Source organism: Odontomachus brunneus, unplaced genomic scaffold (assembly GCF_010583005.1).
Source record: "Odontomachus brunneus isolate Ranch 3 - 2012 unplaced genomic scaffold, Obru_v1 Obru_scaffold_053, whole genome shotgun sequence".
Lineage (NCBI taxonomy): Eukaryota > Metazoa > Arthropoda > Insecta > Hymenoptera > Formicidae > Odontomachus > Odontomachus brunneus.
This window is the reverse complement of record NW_022639503.1, coordinates 428432-438851: the sequence shown is the minus strand read 5'-3', so window position 1 is coordinate 438851 and position 10420 is coordinate 428432. Positions and strand designations below refer to the sequence as shown.

The 10420-nt window shown below is 41.4% G+C and overlaps 1 protein-coding gene across 3 annotated transcripts in view; it reads left to right on the top strand.

Annotated features, from left to right (window-relative positions):
- Window positions 1-10420, top strand: part of LOC116845537 (Krueppel-like factor 14) — a 435757-nt gene that overhangs the window by 23078 nt on the left and 402259 nt on the right. The gene's annotated exons all lie outside the window — the stretch shown is intronic.

Genomic DNA, 10420 nt, shown 5'->3' with positions numbered 1-10420 from the left:
ATATATATATATATATATATATATATATATATATGAAACAATGATTGTTAATTTTAGTATATTAGTTTTAAGTGAGATAAGAGGAGTTTTAAGTGGATAAGAGAGTGAACCTGAAGTATAACATATATTTAAAAATATTATATTCTCAATTGAATATTTTGTACTTTTCATTCATGAAAATTACTTTTGAATAATAAGAACACAGGTTTTTCTTTGTTGAAACAAAAATCGTATAAAATATATTTTTGCAAGTAACTTATCTTCATTTAACGCTATGTAATCTCATTTGAAGATTAACATGCCAAAAAAAAGATATTTTTTAAACGATAATGTCTTTTTTTCTGTGTAGGTAATTTATCAGAATTAAAATTATTTTCAAATTTCTTAAAAAAAATTAGACAATCCGAAATTCATTTTTGTTTAACTATTGTTTTACACTAAATTTAAATTTCAATCGCTATTGGTACTGGATATACAATTGCATTTTAAACTTGCATTCTTTTGCATTTTGTTCCTTTTAAGTTTTCAAATCTTATCGAGATTTGCAACGTAAGAAAAAAGAAAAGATGACAAAACTTATGAAAAAAATAATATTATATTTTCATGATATATTTATCCATTGTTCATATTTTCTTTTATTATATTTATCCGTTGATGTTCATGTTCCGACATGAGAAAAACAAACGCGAGTAATCATTTGCAACGTCAAAAGTGGACGATATGATGTTACATCTGTTTTATTGGCTCTTCGAGTTCGACGACATTTAAGCGATTGATGTAGAATGAATATTTTCGAGAAAGTGCGACAGTTCTGGAATGCTTAGAGACAAAACGTTTATTTATCTCTTCCCAATGAGTGCTTCACGAGTGTCGTCCGATTATCGTCTCATCATCCACGTATGCTGGTGAGGCGAAACAAACCCACGAGGACTACCGTGAATTTCGTTTCATGATCAGTCCATTCGTGTCCTCATCGAGGGCCCGTTTTACGTCTTCGAAACATTCGCGTTTTATGCACGCCACCCAGGATCGATCGCGCGCGGTTTCACGAGGCCGCGACAAATGAGCGCGCGTATGCGCTCCGCGTGCATTTAAAATCCAACCTTTATCGGGTATCGACGTCGCAGCTGCGAACGCATCGCCGGGAGATTTGCATAATTTCTCGCGGCGGCCCGCCTGCGCCGCTGCGCGACGAGCCTCTCGTTATCTTTACACGCGCCTCGTATCGTGTCGCATCACCGCGATACGACGAGAGAAACGTTGGATATTAAAATTATGTCTCGCGGGAGTGCTGATGAAAGTGAAGACCGAGCCGTAAATACGCGTGTAACAGGACTACCGATGTGCCCTTCGTGTCCCCGCCTCCGTTCCTGCGCTTTCATTCCCTCCTCGTTCCCGGGGCCCCTCTATTTTAAGCATCGCGCGACACTCATTGGGTCAGTGCCTCTACGACCGATTCCGTACGCTGCTCCTTGCGCTCTTTTTCACCGCGAGAAACTGCTCGATAATGAGCACCGTCGTCGCCGTGTAGCACGTGTCATGCGCGATTTGCATAATTGCTCGTCGACTTCTCTCCGGTGCGCCGCCTCGTTATCTTTATGCTCGTCATATCGCGTCGAATCGGGAATCGCGTCCAGACATCGGATTTGCGTACCGTTCGTTGCGGCTGCGAGAGATCTGAAAAGCGGAAATCGCATCGAATCCTCTTCGCGTCGATGCTAACCGCTCCCGCGGCGGTTCATTTACGTCTTATTAATTATCGGACTATTCGCCTCCCGAGCGCTCCTCTTAATGAACGGATCCGACGCAGCGAAACGGCGCTTTTATTGGCGCGCGCGTAAAGGTCGTGAGATTCGCAGAATGTAACTCACGTCGCGTGCGACGCCGCCTGTTATCTTAATGCCCGCGCTATCGTGTTTACATCGGCTTGATGCGAATACGTGTCGCGTTTCCGCATTCGTTCCGAAGCGTTTGGAAGCTTAATTTTGAAGAGATGATACAACGATTTGTCTCTGAGGATAAATTCCAATTTATCTTCTCAAATTTTGGTTGTGGTGATTTATTTATATATTTGGTTGTGGTGAATAATCTATATATTTTTTGGTTATACTTATATATTGATATATAGTTATATGTATTTTTTTCTTTTATTATATTTGATATATATATTTTTTACAATGATTATATTCACATGCGATTCATTCGTGATCTGTGTATTGAATTTATACATGTATATTTGATTTAATATTATTTTATCACAGTTTCTTATTATTGAATAATTTCGCCATAGTTCGCGAACATTTAATTTTTGAGATTATTCGCGATTGCTATAAAGCGTTACAGCGAATGCTATAATTAATATTCAGTCAACCTGTAGGGAATTATTGTTCATTATAAAGTCATTCTATCGAACGGATTACCTCTTACCACGAAATACTTTTAATGCTGCATTACGTTTACTTCGCGCTCGAAAATTTTCTCCTTGGGGAATAATTCTGTGTAGCAGAACTCTACGCCGCGTAAGGGAATAAAAATGTCTTTCTGTGGGTGTCCACTTACAGTACTTTCCAAAGGCAGACTTAAGTTCTGCCTTTGGAAAGAAATACTCGGATAAAACTCTTCTTTCGACCTTAGGCTTCAAGTATCTGTTTAAGAATTTTTGGGAGGGTCTTTCAGTGACAGATATCTTTCGCACAGGAATACAATTGTGTCTAAATTGTGTACATTTGCCTGAATTTTATAACCGAAAATCATCTTTGATTGACAATAAAAGTTTGTAAATTTTAAACACGCAGTTTCCATTCATATGAAAAGAAAATTACATACAACGTGTCGGCAAATACAAATAATCACTCAAACAAATATTTTGCTGGTCAAAATAGAATTCTAAATATCGCGGTTAAAATTGATCATTGTTACTTTGTATCTGGTAGAAAATTGTCTGTGATAGAATTTACGGCAGCAGCATTCTAGCAATATCTCTGTAAGCAAATTTAAATTCCCTTTACCATTTATTAATCTAACCTGAATGGGTCCCGTAGAGAGACTTTTTGCTAAATTCTACAAATAGTTTAAATAGAAATTCTGTCATCTATTCTCGATTAAATACAAGACATGCGATATGGCAGTGCATGCTAGTCATTTATCCATCTCAGTTAATTTCTCGTATCTGAATGATTTCCGCTATAATTGCAAAATGATTTTTTCGAGTGATACAGCGGTCAAAATTGATGATACAGCGATCAAAACTCACCTAAAGTGGTTTAAACTCGCGTTTTTATCATATTATGATCATATGCTCAAATTTATTGCTTGTATTTTACTGCAATATTTCATTGCGTTTCGCTCCCATTTCCCGTGCAGATGATTCATCTCGGCCGGTCGGATGATTCGCTGGCGTGAAGGTTTCGATGCGAGCCTGCGGCGTGTTACGCAAATTAGTTAACGTGGCCGGACGTAACCCCGTCGTTATTTATTTCTTGCCAAGGAAGAGAGGAGGGGAGGGGAAAAGGGAATCTGGCGAGCTAATTAAGAAAAACACCGGATAAGGATCGATTCCGTCGAGAAGCGATCCGCGCGATCTCGCCTGGATATTTCAGTGGAGATTATTTCGAGGGAGGTAGAAGAGAGGGAAATGTTGCTAAGGGGGCACGATTGGGGCGTAATGTGGCGGAGGGGGGGACGATGAGAGAAGACTCACCGCCAGGTTACGGGTCAGCCGCAGTGGAGCATTAATAATCGTTTATAATCTTTAAAGCGGGGTGTGGCGAGTACGTTCACCCTCATCTTCCTCCGCTTCTTCCACCTCTTCCGCCTCTCCTCCCTGCGCGCTAATCTTCCTCGCGTGGTCTTCATTCGCGAGCGAAATGCAAGGAAAAAGTCTGACCTGCCTCGGCAAACATGCACGTCCTCGTAAAAACCGAACGAACACACCTCACGGGGAAAGGGAAGAAATACTTAAAGCTCAGTACCTAACCGCGAGAACACACTCTCGACGAGAACATTAAAGTCTTTCGGGTATCTCCAGTTTTTCTTAAACAATGTGTATTAAGAACCGCAAACTGTGTACGCGAAAACGAGTTCTTCCGACCGGGAACGGCTTTAAATTCGCGACTGGAGCTAGGCGTGAAGTCGCGATATGTTTACTGCTATCGCGAGTTGCAATTTCGCGCCTCTTACGTTTCACTCGCCTCACCATTCCGGTAGTTTACGGCCGTAATTGCGAGGCGTGTCGGCGCTTAGGAAGCATTGCAAAATGTGCAGCATTAACGGTGTCAGTATCGATTTATGTTCACCTCGAGGCGCTTGAACGTGTCAGCCGTTCGATTTTGGAAGCGAGAGGTATAGATTAGAAACGAGAAATTAACGTTGTTGTCAGGAAAACGCGCTGAACCGAAAATCACAAATTCCGTTCGAGTCGTGACACAATCTTACATCAGTATATCATATAACATGATTGTCAAATCTTACGACGATAATTACGTAAACATAAATTGTACAAAGAGTATTTCCATTCGTGATTTTGACAAAACATTGAATATACTCTTTCGAGACATATCGTATTAAAAGTCGAGAAATTGCTTGAATATTATGTCTTGAACGCGATCTTAAGGTAAAATATCAATGCCTGAACTATTAACACTGATACGCGGAAGAAAATAATCTCAATTTGAGTAACTGAATGGTAACGAGAAATAATATCTCTGTTATATTGTGATCGAAAATATTTGTCCGAATATTCAGTTGCATTAAATGTCAATTGAAATGAAAGCAGTTGGCTGAGCAGAAACTTCTTGCAGGAATCTTTCTCACAACTGAATTTTTTATTTGGTCTCCAAGTAAGATTCAGTTACACTGACAGTTTTTTTCGTGTACTTAACCTGGACATTTTTATTGTTTTAGTCCTCTCTCTCTCTCTCTCTCTCTCTCTCTCAAATACGAATATTTAAACTTTAAATAAAGAGTATGTATATATACATATGTTGAATATATGTACGTATATTGTACATTGTGAAAGTTTAAATATTCGTATTTAAAAATCTAAATATTAAAAATATCTAGAGTTCAACAGAGTAGTGTTATTAGTGCCTCGATATCTTTAACTTACTCGGAGCATGTTGAGGATTTGACTGTTCTCGCGCCACGACGAAGTTAATTCTCGATGACCGTCGAACCGTCCGCCAGGCAACCATCGAAAAATTCGCTGCGGTAGGCGATAAGGCTTTTTTCGCGCGTTATTAACGACGGTGATAAATATGCGCGAGCGGCAACCCCGTTCTTCTCGCGAGTGCGACGAATCGACGATCGGGTTCTCGCAGGCGCGCCGAAACAAAAAAAGCGTCCCTCCGTGGAACCTGTTTCACCCTATCCATTCAACACCTATTTTGATACTGTGAAACCTACATCAACCTCTTTTGATTCTATTTAATCTACTCGAGTCGAAATTTTGATCCCACTTTCAGTTTTACTATTTCATTCAACACCTATTTTGATATTCTGAAACCTACATCATGCGCGAAATTGGCTCTAACAACACTGTGGGGGATATAATTTTCGGACAGCTTTTGGATAATGGAAACATTTTTTCAAAACTTTGGGAGAGTTATTGAAGGGAGAAGAAAGTGTTCATTCAAAATATATTTCAAGTGATAGTATTCGATGAGATACGTGTCTGATCCTTACTTTCGGAAATTAGGATTTTTGAAAATTTGAGACTTTAATATCTTGAAATATTTACTGAGAGAAGAGAAAAACGTTCACACAGAATGTGCTATCAGGCTATCCATGAATTCGCGTTACTTCGTGAAAATTATCCGTCATTTCGGCAACTTATGAAAACGTCAGCCGGCGTTTCGTGATCGCGCGAGTACATCGTTCATTTCCTGTCAAAATAATAGGATTCCTTTCGCGTCTTTTGAGAGTTCAGACACTCGCATGTTGGACAATTCTTTATCGGAGCTCTTTAACCGCTCGCTCAAGTACGGCTTGCAGACTTAGATAAGAGATCTTTCACTACCGCCTGTATTTTGATTATCCTATCTCACAAAGACAGAAATCTACCAACGTGCCGATGTTTGCGGCGTGTAATATCAGTCATCTCTTCTCTTACATCAGACCAATTTCAACTTCCATCCTCAGAATACCGCGAGCAATTGCAATAACAGCGCGCACCGGCACGAGACGAGTGAAATGAATGGCCGCGGCGGTTCACGCGAAATCGTAACTTCCGATGTTTCGGACTCGTCGTGCTCGTCTCATGCTTGCGACGCGCCGGTTATTAACGACGGCGATAAATACGCGCGTTTTGGTTCTTAGGACGTGCGTCTTCTTTCTTTTTTTTCTTTGCCTCGTGAAGGGGCGCGAGGGATCGACGATGGGAGGCAGCCCTCCCGGGAACTCGTTCCTCCAGCACGTGTGCGACTCGGTTGTCCCGCGAAAATCGGTCGTCGGCCCTCCCGTCCCTCCCCCTCTCCCTCCCTCTCTCCACCCCTACCCCGGTTTAGCCTGGCTACGTAGCCCTCCGGGCTCGCCTCGCCATTAACCGCCACCATTGCCACCTGCAGCGACGAATCAGCATATTTAGCATCCGGCCGAATTTAATAGAAGCCGTGCATCGCGTTTGCGAGCGCATTAATAACGCTGCGGTGCATTATACGTGTGCCGCGACGGTGGCATCTGCGGAGACGCCGTTATCGAAACCCGATACGAGACATACGCCGTTTATTAGCGACAACTGTCGGGACGTCAGTGCTGCGGCAGTCGTGACGTTTGTCGTGACGGTAGGTGGCATTATCGAGCAGAAATTTAAACTTCTGTCTAGCGCGCTTTGGATTCTTTTTTTTCGACGTTTATCATAATCACAGTGTTTATCATAGTTCGTCTGGTCTCGTCCCTTCTTCTCCTAATTGCTCTAAGAATATTGTGGGATATTAAACGTACTAATATCGCGCGGCACTATATATATATATATATATATATATATATATATATATATATATATATATATATATATATATATATATATATATATATATATATATATATATATATATATATATATATATATATATATATATATATATATAGTATAATAATTATATATTCTAAACATCTCATACACATCTTTTGAGCCATATGTTTCACGATCTTTGACTTTTTTCATAAATACTACTATTAACGGTCGTCCACTGGGAGAGGGAACGAATTCTTTCATTAAAATTGCAAATTCTTTTGCGGCAGTCTCGTGAACCGTGATTGATCTAAGTAGTATTCTAATTAGAGAGCGGTTTATGTCGCTCATCTACGTTTTCAGTCGTAAATCGTCGGGACTTACAATTTATCGAGGTTCCTAGTCATACACCCGTATTCAAGAGCCTTCGCGGGCGAATTTATATCGCGCGTGCGGAATGTTATTGAATTGGGCGCGCGCGCGAGCACGGCAGTGACGTCGTAAATATCGAGATTATGTGAGCGCTGGTCGACGAGGAGGGCGCGTGCGCGCGTGAATACGTTAAAGATTAAATATCGACGTCGATTGAATATCGATGTCGATTGAATATCGATGTCGATTTTATTTCGGCCCGTTCTTTCAAACCTGCCCGCTGCGAGGCCGCGCGCGCGGCTCCTCACGCCGACCACCAGTGGCTCGAGAAGAATGGTACCGTATTAGCATGTGTTTCGTTAATACATCGAGATACTTCAGCGAGGCTACGTAGTGTGCTGGTAGTGAGAAAAATTGCGCGATTATCGACTCGAATAAATCGCCGCGTAGGCTCTCCGTGGCCGGGCGCATTTTTCACGTAAAGGGCATTAAAGGCGCCGGGCAGTGTCGGGCGTGAGGCGTTCGAGGGAAGTGAAAAATGAAACGACTCCGCGGTACGATTCATCACCCGTGCCGGTTGCAGTCCTCGAGGAGGTGATACATGCTTGTTGTCAGAGACGATATGCGAAATATCGTTTATTCCACAGCACGAACGCGTCCGCGATACACTCGCGGAGGCACCGCACACGGAACGGAAAAGAATTCGCGACAATCGTGACTCGCGTTGCTCGCCGAGATCATCGCGATGAATTAAAGGTTAAAATTAACGCCGAGATCGAAAACTTACACTGTATAAGAGAAAAATATCTCAGAAATAAAAAATATTTATTCGGTGGACTAATACATATATGCTTATACTATACGGTGAAAAAAGATATAGTGCACATAACCAGAAATATTGAGTTATTTAAGTAAAAGAATTTAGATTAAAGTAAACATATTATTAGTGCTCATTGAGTGAATATTTTTTTATTTCTTAGATATTTTTTCTCTCAGCGTACGATTTCTTTTATTCTCGTTCTTTGTCATAGGGATTGCATCTGCTCTCTATCTCGATGTTAATTTGATCTCGATGAAAGGAAAGACCGTGTCGTAAAATCCATCACTCTTATTATCTGTAAAAAAAATGTGGCTCTTAATGGAGAGGAGTTAAAGCGCTCCAGGTGATTTCGCTTGTCGAGACATACGGAGTAAATTTTATAAACGAGCAATTAAGGATGATAAATCAGCCACGTATTCCGTTAGGATAACTTTCATGTTGAATTAATCAGCAATAAAATTAATATAGAGATAGAGTCACTCTCTACGATAAAAAAGAATCTTCTGATCATCTTCCTGGGTGAAAAGTATAGCATGAGACAAAGGGGACACGTTGAATTACTGATTAGCGAAATAATTTCACTGCAATGGAGCACTCGTCAATGTCGAGATAAAACTCTTGCGATTGCGGCGATAAATCATTCTTATTTATCGGTTTGCCTTTGGATACACGTGTGATTAGCGCGCTATACGCGGACAATTAAAGCGTCAAATTAGTGAACGGTAGAATCGCGGTAAGTCGGACACGCGACAAACAAGGAGGAACTCGAGCATCGCGAAGCTGAAGTCGTCCTCGGTTGTGTGCGAGAAGGGCCGGCGGGGAATCGCGTTTCCTGCGAGATGTCGTCGCGCGCGAGGAATACAGTCGATCTTGGACGATACGTCGCCGCGGAGGTAGCCGTTTTCCGCGCGTCGTGTGTTAACGGCCACTAAAATTGGGGAATCCCGCTCGTTAAAAATTAATGCGGGCCGTTTCGGGACAGAGCCGATGTTCCTCGGCGTGCGAGGCTGCGCGGGCCGTGCAGGTGCCATTCCGATTTCAGCCGCGAGTCGACATTATATGGAGATCCTTTATCATTCTTTTTATTGGCCACGTAATTCAGTAATGTACAATGTTTAGTGCGCACTGATCGGCAAGGCGAGGCGAGGCGAGTCAACATGGGCCCTCGCAGCTCGTCCGACAAATTGTTCTCGTTACGCTGGAAAACCGCCGGGAGCGCGCGAAAGAGCGGAAAATTTACGATCGGTATAAAGTATTAACGTTATCGCGCTCAATTACGCGGCTCGCGTTCAGCAGGATCGCGTGGTCAGAATCGAGAATGAGCCGGAAGAGCGCCGGCTTGTAAGTCGTATCTTCCGCGTCTCAAGAGAAGACGAAACGGAGGCGTTTGATGTAGAGCCCACTTTTTTACATCGTCACAGAGGAAATTGTAATTTTTTCTTCTTCATACAAATTCTTTTCAATTTTATTATGTTTCTAGTAGTCCACAGGAATAGACTGTCAGTAAGGTTCGTCCTGCTAAGAAACATAGTCAATTTCCCTAGAAACGTAGCAGATTTCGCCAGAAACGTAGCGAGTATTTCAGTAATACATTTTAGTTTCTACAATATAAGTAGCACATGTAAAATGAAAGGATAAGCACTACTCTTAGCAATTTTTTTATGACCCGTATAAATACTCGTCACTTGAAAATTGTCCCATGTGAAGTATCCGTATATGAATTTAGATTTGTATTTTTACTTAAATAATATGATATATGCGATATCGCATTTGTAATCATGATTCAGCTGAAAAATTTGTATCTAACTCTAAATTTAAATCTGAGTGTCTTACCTGAAGCAAGTTTCAAGTAACGGCTGCTAATACGTATAGTCTATGTCTATATAGCGGGCGGCACACAGACAAACAGTAAGACTTAAGCATTGAGCAAATTGACCAACCACAGCCGGATGAGTTTTCTTACGGTCCAAGGATAATCGATTGTGATTGGTCAATTTTCTTACTGCTTAAGCTTACGTTTGTCTGTGTGCCATCCGCTTAAGGAGGCATCTGAAATTTGTATGTCATACCAAATTAATGAAGTATCGCACTTCGTTCCGAGAACATGACGTGACTTGTTACTGACTTGTACTACTATCTTGTCCAACCGCACAAATCAAACGCAATGATTAACGTTATTTAATTCCGGGTTGCACGCGCCATGAAAAATTGACTTACACGTATTTTTTTTTACGTGTCTCTCTTTCTCTCTCTCTCTCTAATAAAGTAGGGGGGGGGGG